This window comes from Myxine glutinosa, chromosome 11, assembly GCF_964187855.1.
Source record: "Myxine glutinosa chromosome 11, kmMyxGlut1.1, whole genome shotgun sequence".
NCBI classification, from domain to species: domain Eukaryota; kingdom Metazoa; phylum Chordata; class Myxini; order Myxiniformes; family Myxinidae; genus Myxine; species Myxine glutinosa.
Genome location: NC_136271.1, coordinates 45,924,262 through 45,934,110, shown reverse-complemented (window position 1 = coordinate 45,934,110; position 9,849 = coordinate 45,924,262). Strand labels below are relative to the sequence as shown.

Below are 9,849 nucleotides of genomic sequence, written 5' to 3'. Positions count from 1 at the left end.
GGGCGATTCACTGGGCGGGGAGCGACTCACTGGCGGCGGGGCGACTCACTGGCGGCGGGGCGACTCACTGGCGGCGGGGCGACTCACTGGCGGCGGGGCGACTCACTGGCGGCGGGGCGACTCACTGGCGGCGGGGCGACTCACTGGCGGCGGGGCGACTCACTGGCGGCGGGGCGACTCACTGGCGGCGGGGCGACTCACTGGCGGGGGGGCGACTGACTGGCGGGGGGCGACGACTGGCGGGGGGGGGCGACTGACTGGCGGGGGGCGACGGACTGGCGGGGGGGGGGGCGACGGACTGGCGGGGGCGACGGACTGGCAGAGGGCAGAGGGACAGACCGGCAGAGGGACAGACCGGCAGAGGGACAGACCGGCAGAGGGACAGACCGGCAGAGGGACAGACCGGCAGAGGGACAGACCGGCAGAGGGACAGACCGGCACAGGGACAGACCGGCACAGGGACAGACCGGCACAGGGACAGACCGGCACAGGGACAGACCGGCACAGGGACAGACCGGCACAGGGACAGACCGGCACAGGGACAGACCGGCACAGGGACAGACCGGCACAGGGACAGACCGGCACAGGCACAGACCGGCACAAGGACAGACCGGCACAAGGACAGACCGGCACAGGGACAGACCGGCACAGGGACAGACCGGCACAGGGACAGACCGGCAAAGGGACAGACCGGCAAAGGGACAGACCGGCAAAGGGACAGACCGGCAGAGGGACAGACCGGCACAGGGACAGACCGGCACAGGGACAGACCGGCACAGGGACAGACCGGCACAGGGACAAACCGGCACAGGGACAGACCGGCACAGGCACAGACCGGCACAGGGACAGACCGGCACAGGGACAGACCGGCAAAGGGACAGACCGGCAAAGGGACAGACCGGCACAGGGACAGACCGGCACAGGGACAGACCGGCACAGGGACAGACCGGCACAGGGACAGACCGGCACAGGGACAGACCGGCACAGGGACAGACCGGCACAGGGACAGACCGGCACAGGGACAGACCGGCACAGGGACAGACCGGCACAGGCACAGACCGGCACAGGGACAGACCGGCACAGGGACAGACCGGCAAAGGGACAGACCGGCAAAGGGACAGACCGGCAAAGGGACAGACTGGCAGAGGGACAGAATGACCTGATTACAATACTATCGCGTTCCTGGCGATTAAAATCTTTCCATGGAATGGACAGCCGAACAAGCTGTTACTCCAAGGCGTTCATCAAATGTGGCGGACTTAATAAACGTAGAGGGGAAGAGGGGGGGGGGGGGGAGGGGTGAAGGAGGTGGATGCTGAAGAGCACTTACCTGCACGGATCCAACCGGCAGTCCTCAAACCTGGGGAAAATAACTCGCACAAAATGGATTTTAAATGTCCAAAAATACCGGCTTTATTAAAAGAAATGCCGGTAATACAAAATAAAACACAGTCAAATGAATTCCTAAATTGGGACGTCCCCACAACAGACTTGAAACACGGACACAGGGAAAGATAAAATAACTGGAAAATAAGTGTGTGGGTGCACTTAACTCTTATCACTGGTGGGGTCTCGTCAGGGGTTGTCAAGGTCATTGGCGGGAACTGTTCGCTCCCGCGCTGCTAGGCCTCCGCACACCCTCGCTCACTAGACGGCGACTGCCGGCGCGCAACAGGCCTTCCGCGCGAATTGAACGGGCCACGTGCAGCTCGCCCCTCCAGCCAGGCCTGTCCCCGTCCCTGGTGGGAAGCTGCAGCCCTCCGTCCGCGGCCCTGCCCTTTTCTTCTGCACGTCCATCAGTGGTGTCTCCGAACATGGCCGGTCCGATCGCTTCCTTGAGCCCGTGGTCCAAGCACGATCGTTCGCTTTATTGTCCAGAACGAGAGAGACAAATACCGACTGCCACGATCCAGACCAGACGCAGAGAGAAGTGAAGCGGGCGATGAGAGGGCGAAGCAAAGAGAAGAGAGGAAAATGTCTGCTGGCACGTCCTTTTATCACCTATGCTCTCACGTCATCGGCCCTGCTTCGCCAATCAGCGAGTCCCTTCTTCCCAGTCCTCCTGTCAATCAAGAACCCTGACCCACCACGGCTCCTCGGGGCGTGGCCTCGGCCTGCCCGTCCTGTGTGTGCCTCCAAAGTTGGGGTTGTCAGCTGTAGGGCTCAATGCATGACTTCCGGTAGGTTTTTATTAACGAGTGTTTAAATGTGGGATTATAGCCCTACGTGTCTATGGTGCAGTGCCAAAAGAGACAAAGGAATAAGAGGTAACGACGTCCAAGGGATAATTTTACCCATAATCCCTGAGCTAATTAGCACAAGAGCCACCCTTCGTATGGCCACACGTAACACTTAATCCGAACACATGACCTAACGGATCCCTACTTATTACATGGTGGTTCTTCTTCTTCTTCAGGACAATCGGAGCATGCCAATTTATGCAAATCTACCTGAACTAAAGTAATCACTGCCTACCCCCTACAAACGTAACAATTGTGCTGCAGCATCTTCGTGATTGTTTCCACCCTGCGACGCAAAGAGCTGCAGTGACAAAAGGTCACCACAACAAACGCATCAGTGTCTACTGTGCGGAGGTGTTTGAGAAGTCGGGGCCTGGTGGCAAGACTTCCTTGCAGAGGTCCAGTGTTGAACGCAGTGCATCGGCGGAACAGACCAAGATGGTGCCTGCAGCATCGCCGCTGGACACAGCAACAGTGGAGTGCAGTCTTGTTCAGCGATGAGTCCAGATTTTGCCTCCATGCTGCTGATGGGTGTCAACGGGTATGGCGCAGAGGTGGGGAAACGTATGCTTCATGCTATATTCGCCAGATTAATCGTTTGGGAGGACCCAGTGTGATGGTATGGGCTGGCATTTCCACCCGTTTCAGGACACCTCTGGTCGTCATCGAAGGCAATCTCACTAGTCAGCGTTATGTCAGTGAAGTTTTGAGACCTCATCTGCTGCCATTTCTCCAGGCTCATCCTGATATCACAGTTTTCCAGCAGGACAACACTCTACCCCATGCTGCTCGCCTGACCACCAACTTCCTCCAGGCACAGGGTGTTGAAGTGATGCCTTGGATGCCTTAATCCCCTGACCTCAATCCCATTGAGCATTTATGGGATGAGCTTGGTCGACGTCTTGCATCGAGAAGATCAACGGCTGTTAATCGGCAAATGCTCATTCAAGGCTTGCAGGAGGAGTGGGACAGACTTCCCCAGGACCGCATCAGACGCCTGGTACAGAGCATGCGTCGGAGGTGTACAGTCTGCATCACAGCTCAGGGAGGGCACACACGATATTGAGGACTGTTGTCATTCTGTCCTTGACTGTTAGGAGTGTTGTGTCCATTCCTGTGTCATTTTGTTTTGAATGTATTCAGGTGCGTGCCTTTGTGTTGCAGTGCTGTGACTTTTGTTTCACCACCCCTTGTGATGTTCATGCTTTTTGCTTTTTTGAGATTGAGGCAACCTCTTGTTTATTGACATGTGTTTAGTAAAGATAGCTGAACTTTACCTCTGTGTTCAAATATTTTTGCATGGAGGATTTCAATGAGTGTCCTTCTAAAGATTTGACAAGTTTATTTTGATGTTGAGTATATGTATGTCCACTCTATACCCATTGGCAGGACGCTTGCCTGACGCCACCCACAATTGTAACCTGAAAAAAAGAAAATCATGCGTCCACCATTTTGGTACTGCACTTTGGTAAGCCTCTTTGGGAAGTGTCATATTCACAATCGCCATGCTCTCCCTATAAATTTTCCATTCAGTGTAATACAACCGAAACAACTGTCAAATGGATCATCAAATATCCGATAGGCGTAATTGACCTTGTGAATGCGACAGTATGTATCGGCCTCAAGGTTCTGGTTTCTGGTGATAGCCAGAGCCTATGGGCCAGTGCAATTGGAATTATCTGAGATATATAACCACTATGTATTGTATATGCACAGGAGCTGTATACATATTTTTGCCTCATGTACGTAACCCAGGTTATTTTTATTTTCGGGAGAAATCAAGGCAAGACCGTCTGTTGCCTAAACACCGCCCAAATAAAGGGACGTGTCAGAAGAACATGTGGCACTCTTGGAACATCGCCCATCGGGCATGCTAGTGCTAACAATGTTCTCAGTCAAATACAATGCAGATCACTGTTCAAACAGACAGAATGTTAAAAAAAAAAGTCAATGTAAAAAAAAAAAAAAAAAATTGTTACCTCCGCCACCAAAGATGGAGGTTATGTTTTCACCCGTCTGTCCGTCCGTCCGTCCGTCCGTCCGTCCATCCATCCGTTTGTGAACAAAATATCTCAAAAAATTGCAGACAAAATCGAACGAAATTTGGCAGAGATGTGGCGTATGTGACACCAACGAAATGATTAGATTTTGGTGAAGATCAAGACTCAAGCCAAATGCCAAATGCCAAAATCAAGACTCTCTGCTCACCTTCACTCCTTCATTCCTCTTTTCTCCCGCCTCTGGAACAAACTCCCTCACTCTCTTCAATCCCACTCCTCCCTCCAGGTCTTTAAAACGGCTGTTCACCACCATCTCTTATCTTCCCCAATCCAAAACCTTGATCTTTTCTACCCCCGCTAATTTCACCCCAAATCCACTTTTTGAGGTGCCGACTTCTTTCCTGGAAGTCCTTGGTGTCCTTTCGTTTTATACCTATCCTGCCTCCCCCCCACCCCCAGGCCCTCTCCCTCCCACACATCTCCCGATGTCCCTGCTCTCAAATGTTGTGTTTGTGTGCTTCCTCCCCTTCTCTCCCCATCTTGTCGACCGCTCCCCTTTTTATATACTTTGTTTGCTTGTTTGTTTGATTTGTTTGTTTGATAAATGTTAGCTCTTTCACGAGCCTCGACTCTGTATACAAAAAAATTAAAAAAAATTTAAAAATCCGGGCTCGGATCCGGCTACTAGAATTTTTAAAGTGATTCTTCACCTTTGGGAGATAGGGCCAAACACAATACAAAGCAGGATATCTCAAAAAGTTGTGGACGGATGATTTTGATTAAATGCGATTTGTATTACGATTTTCTGGTCTACTCTGATACAAAACGTAAACTGTTCACCTGGTGGCGGTATGCTCTCCACTGAGTGCCGTTCTAGTTAAAATATACGATGCCATCTTGTTACCCCCCTTTTCTCTGAACAGTTAACAGGGCATTTCTTTTTTTTTTTAAACAGAGAAATCCACACATTCCCCCTAACCCCCTCTTCTCCTCCCAAGGGATACAAACCCACAGGGTTTGCCCATGTCCCATCATCAAAATGGTGAACATCAAGCAAGGAAACAGTACGCACCATTTTTAAAAGTCTTTTGCATGACACGACCAGGGTTTGCACCACCGACGTCCCAGACTCGAACCATTATGCCACCGAGGTTGGACACAAGAGAATAAACAGAGGAAATGAGGGGAGGAAACAGATAATCTTGCAAGAGGGAGTTGTTTGGATGTCAGGAAACTTTAAAATGACAAAATAGTACCATCTTTACAGGAAGATAATCGAAAATTCTGCGTTGTTGTGGATTTGCAAACAGACAAGTTTCACAAACGACTCGATCAACACTCGGCCTGTCAACTGGAGATGTGTAAGGGCCTTTCAAGATGCAGGCAATTAAAATAACCAAACAAGTCCACAAAACCCGAAGTTATAAGGCAATTATTAATTAGAAAATGCAAATGACTAAGCCAATGTGGAACACCATAACAACAATGCAATTAATGTAATATCCTTTCCTTATCCAATGAGAAACTCGATTTTAATCTGAGATACACATTTCCAAGTGATAATTTCAAATAAATAGCAATCAATATCTCCTGTTTTGGTTCACAAACTACATTATTTCCCCAATTATTTTATAAGGACATGCACACATCACTCTAAGAGTCCCCGACTCACGCCACAGTCACAATCTTGTTTAATACAGACTTGCCATTTAATATGGAATATTTTTTTTGTGGGGGTGAACTTACTTTTCAAGATGACTTAGAACCAAAAGTTCATTGGAATTATGTTGAAATTATTCTAGATTTTGTTAATGTGACCTTTAAAAGAAACAAAAACCACATTTGACATTTCGAAACAAATAAATTGATCCTTGAAAGTGATGTAAACTGATATCGAACTCAATTCATGGACAGTACTGTGTTAAACTTCTGTACGTTTTCCAGAAGTATCTCTTTATTTTGCACATTAGCCAAATTTTTTTTTAACAAAAACAAAAGTTAAATTACGACTGGGATTACGGACAGTAAAATTACAGTTCAGTACTTCGTGTAACCCCCACGAGCATTCAGGAGAGCACGTACACGTTGAGGCATGCTGTTCACGAGATTTGCCAAGGTTTGGACAGGAATCGCTTGCCATGCAGTGACAATAGCCTGCTGCAATTCACGCACAGAGGTCTGCTGCTGGTCCAAGTGGTCGATTTGACGCGTTAATTCTGCCCAAAAGTTCTCTATCGGATTCATATCCGGGGACATGGCAGGCCACTCAATATGCTCTACACCACGGTCAGCAAGAAAGTGTTGGATCATGCGAGCACGATGAGGCCGTGCATTGTCATCTTGGAAGACAAAGTTTCCTCGAAAGGCTGCACGAGCAAATGGAAACAATTTTTCTTCCAGAATGGCCCTGTACTTGAACTGGTTCAGGTTTCCATTCAGAACAACCAGGTCAGTTTTGCCCCCTGCATGAAAAGCAGCCCAAACGGTCACCTCACCACCTCCAGCTTGGACTCTTGGCACTATACAATCTTTGTTGTAGACTTCATGCACTTGTCTGCGCACTCGGACGCGGCCATCTTGACGATAGACCAGAAATCTAGACTCGTCACTGAAGATCACGTGATTCCAGTGTCCTTGTCCTAGCTGCCATTGACGGTGCTCTCTGGCCCACTGCAATCGGCGCTGGCGGTGTTGTCTGGTCAGGCGTGGCTTTCTCAGGGGACGCCTGGCACGATAGCCTGCTTGAACCAGTCGTTGGTTGACTAGCCTTCTGGATACAGGCACATTTGTCAGTTGCTGCCACTCAGCCCTAAGCCGATTAGCTGACTTGGTAAGGCCATTGCGGACTAACCGGTGCAGCTGGCGATCATCCCTCCTTGTGGTTCTGCGGGGACGTCCTGGCTTCGGTATTGGAGTACGGACACCCCTCTGAGCATTTCGTTTCAGGATCTTTGACACCTGACCTTGAGTGATGCCATACTGCCGAGCAATAGTACGCTGTTTCATGCCGTAATTTCGTAAAGCCACCACTCCATGACAAACAGCATTGTCGAGTTGATGGACCATCTCCAGGGGAAGCGGCAATAACGTTTGTAGACGTGCAGCAGTTGTTTTCCACTAATACAGAACGCAACAACCCTTGTATACCCGACTGTGAAGCCAATCATCAAATGCACCTGTCCGTACATTTTGCCACGCCACCTGTGATATAATCCTGTTGTGGAGAGAGAAAGGAGAGAGAAAGGAGAGAGAAAGGAGAGAGAAAGGAGAGAGAAAGGAGAGAGAAAGGAGAGAGAAAGGAGAGAGAAAGGAGAGAGAAGAGAGAAGAGAGGAGAGAGGAGAGAGAGGAGAGAGAGGGAGGGAGAAAGAGGAGGGAGAGAGAGAGAGGAGGGAGAGAGAAGAGAGAGAGAGAGAGGAGAGAGAGAGAGGAGAGAGAGGAGAGAGGAGAGAGAGGAGAGAGGAGAGAGGAGAGAGGGGAGAGGGGAGAGGAGAGGAAAGAGGGGAGAGGAGAGAGGGGAGAGGAGAGAGGAGAGAGGAGAGAGGAGAGAAGGAGAGAGAGAGAAAGAGAAAAGAGACAGAGACAAGAGGGAAAGGCCTGGTTCATGGGAACAAATCGGCACTCTGACCATGACTGTGCCACCCTGACGAATCCATGCAGCAGGGAAGAATGGAGAAGATTTGGCCCTAAACCTGCGTTGGGGGGTGGGGGGAGGGGGTACAACCACCACCAAGTGGTGTCCCCGATAGTTGCACTGTTGTGGTTTAAAGCAAATGTGTTCCATGTCATTTCTGATCCCAATGCATTTTGGGAAGATGGCAATCGTACACTCGGAGCACAAGAATCCATCAACACAAAGCCTTCGTCGGTACAGACATTGACAACGATTCAAATTGCGTCTCAAATTGCTTGGCTGCTGATTCCTTCAGATGCTACATCGACCGATGTATGCTTCACTGGTGATAATAGGAGAGTAAGGCACTCAATACAACAACAACAACAACATGCATTTTAAGGCCATTTTCCCTGCTAGAGCGGGAGTTAGCCTTGCGGTCCCCATGACAATCTTCTCCATTTTGCCCTATTTTCTGCATCTCTCCTTGTTAACCCCCTTGCCCGCATTTCTTCTTCCACCATCTTTAGCCAAGTCTTTCTCGGTCTTCCCCGTCCTCTACTTCCTTCTACATCAATTTCCATCACTCTTCTCAACCAGTCACTTTCATCCTTCCTCAACACATGACCAAACCATCTCAGCCTGTTCCTCTTCACAGCATCAATCACAGGCAATATTACCATCATCTTTCGCAATTCATCATTTGTCTTCCTCTCTCTCAACGATACTCCGCACATCCATCGAACCATTCGCATTTCCACCCTTTCCAGCCTTCGTTGCTGCTCTACGTTCATTACCCATGTCTCGCTCCCATAAATCATAACACTTCTCACACATGCAGCATACACCTTTCCCTTCAGCTTCAGCGACACTCTCCTCCTCATCAGCACGCCACTCAGTTCCCGAAACTTCTTCCATGCACATCTCACTCGAGCAACCGTTGCCGAGTCTGATCCACCTTCTCCATTCAGCATGTCTCCGAGGTAGCAAAATGTTTTCACACCTTCCAGCTTCACGCCGTCTCCAAGATCCAACTCAACATTTCCTCCATCTGCAGCTCCCTCTGTGCACACCTTACATTTGAATGTAGCTGCCACACTGGTAAATGACCCTCTCAGACCACTACATTTTTGATGAACCCACTCAGCGCACATTGTACATTGAATGGAGTTCACTCCGACACCCTTCCTGCACACAGCACACGGCCACTTCCCAGTTCTTTCCACCTCACCACATGCTTTACCACTTGCCATCACCTTCGTCTTTCCGATATTCACCTTCAGACCTTTTGTCTCCATACATTCCTTCCACTTGTTCATCTTTTCCTTCAGTCCATCCATACTTTCCGCAATCAACACCAGATCATCTGCATACAACAACTCCCACGGTAAACCCTCCTTTACGTTCTGAGCCAGCACCTCCATCACAGCTACAAATAGTAGTGGACTTCGTACCGACCCCTGATGCACTCCCACCTTCACCTCAAACTCACCACTGTTCCCGTCCTTCGTCCTTACAGCTGTGCGCGCTCTTTTGTACATTGCCATCACTACTCTGATCAACCATTCCTCCACTCCTAACTTCCTCAATGCCCATGTCAATACTTTGCGTGGAACCCTATCGAATGCTTTCTCCAGATCAACAAACCCAAAAAACAACTTCTTCCTCTTCTCCATGTACTTCTCCTGCAACTGCCTCACAATGAAAAGCGCATCTGTCGTTCCTCTTCCTGGCATAAATCCAAACTGCATTTCGTCGATCTTCACTTTCTTCCTTATCCTCCTCTCCAACACCCTTTCCAATACCTTCATTCCATGCTCCAATAACTTTATCGCTCGGTACGAGCCACACTCCAGAGGGTCACCTTTCCCCTTGTATAGAGGGACGAGGGTACTCAGTTCCCAATCCACTGGAATGCGGCCTTCTTTCACCACCAGATTACAGATCTCTGTCATTCTCTTCACACCCCAACTTCCTGCTGCCTTCAACATATCTCCC

General features: G+C 49.7%; 1 protein-coding gene across 3 annotated transcripts in view; it reads right to left on the bottom strand.

Annotated features, from left to right (window-relative positions):
• The window catches only part of GANAB (glucosidase II alpha subunit), a 55,531-nt gene that overhangs the window by 32,022 nt on the left and 13,660 nt on the right, over positions 1 to 9,849 (bottom strand). The window contains exon 1 of one of the 3 annotated variants that reach the window (XM_078786612.1): positions 5,313 to 5,445. The exons of the other annotated variants lie outside the window; for them this stretch is intronic. The gene's annotated coding sequence lies outside the window, so the exon portion shown is untranslated. Of the gene's footprint in view, positions 1 to 5,312; positions 5,446 to 9,849 lie in introns of those variants that run through there. 3 annotated transcript variants of the gene reach the window in all.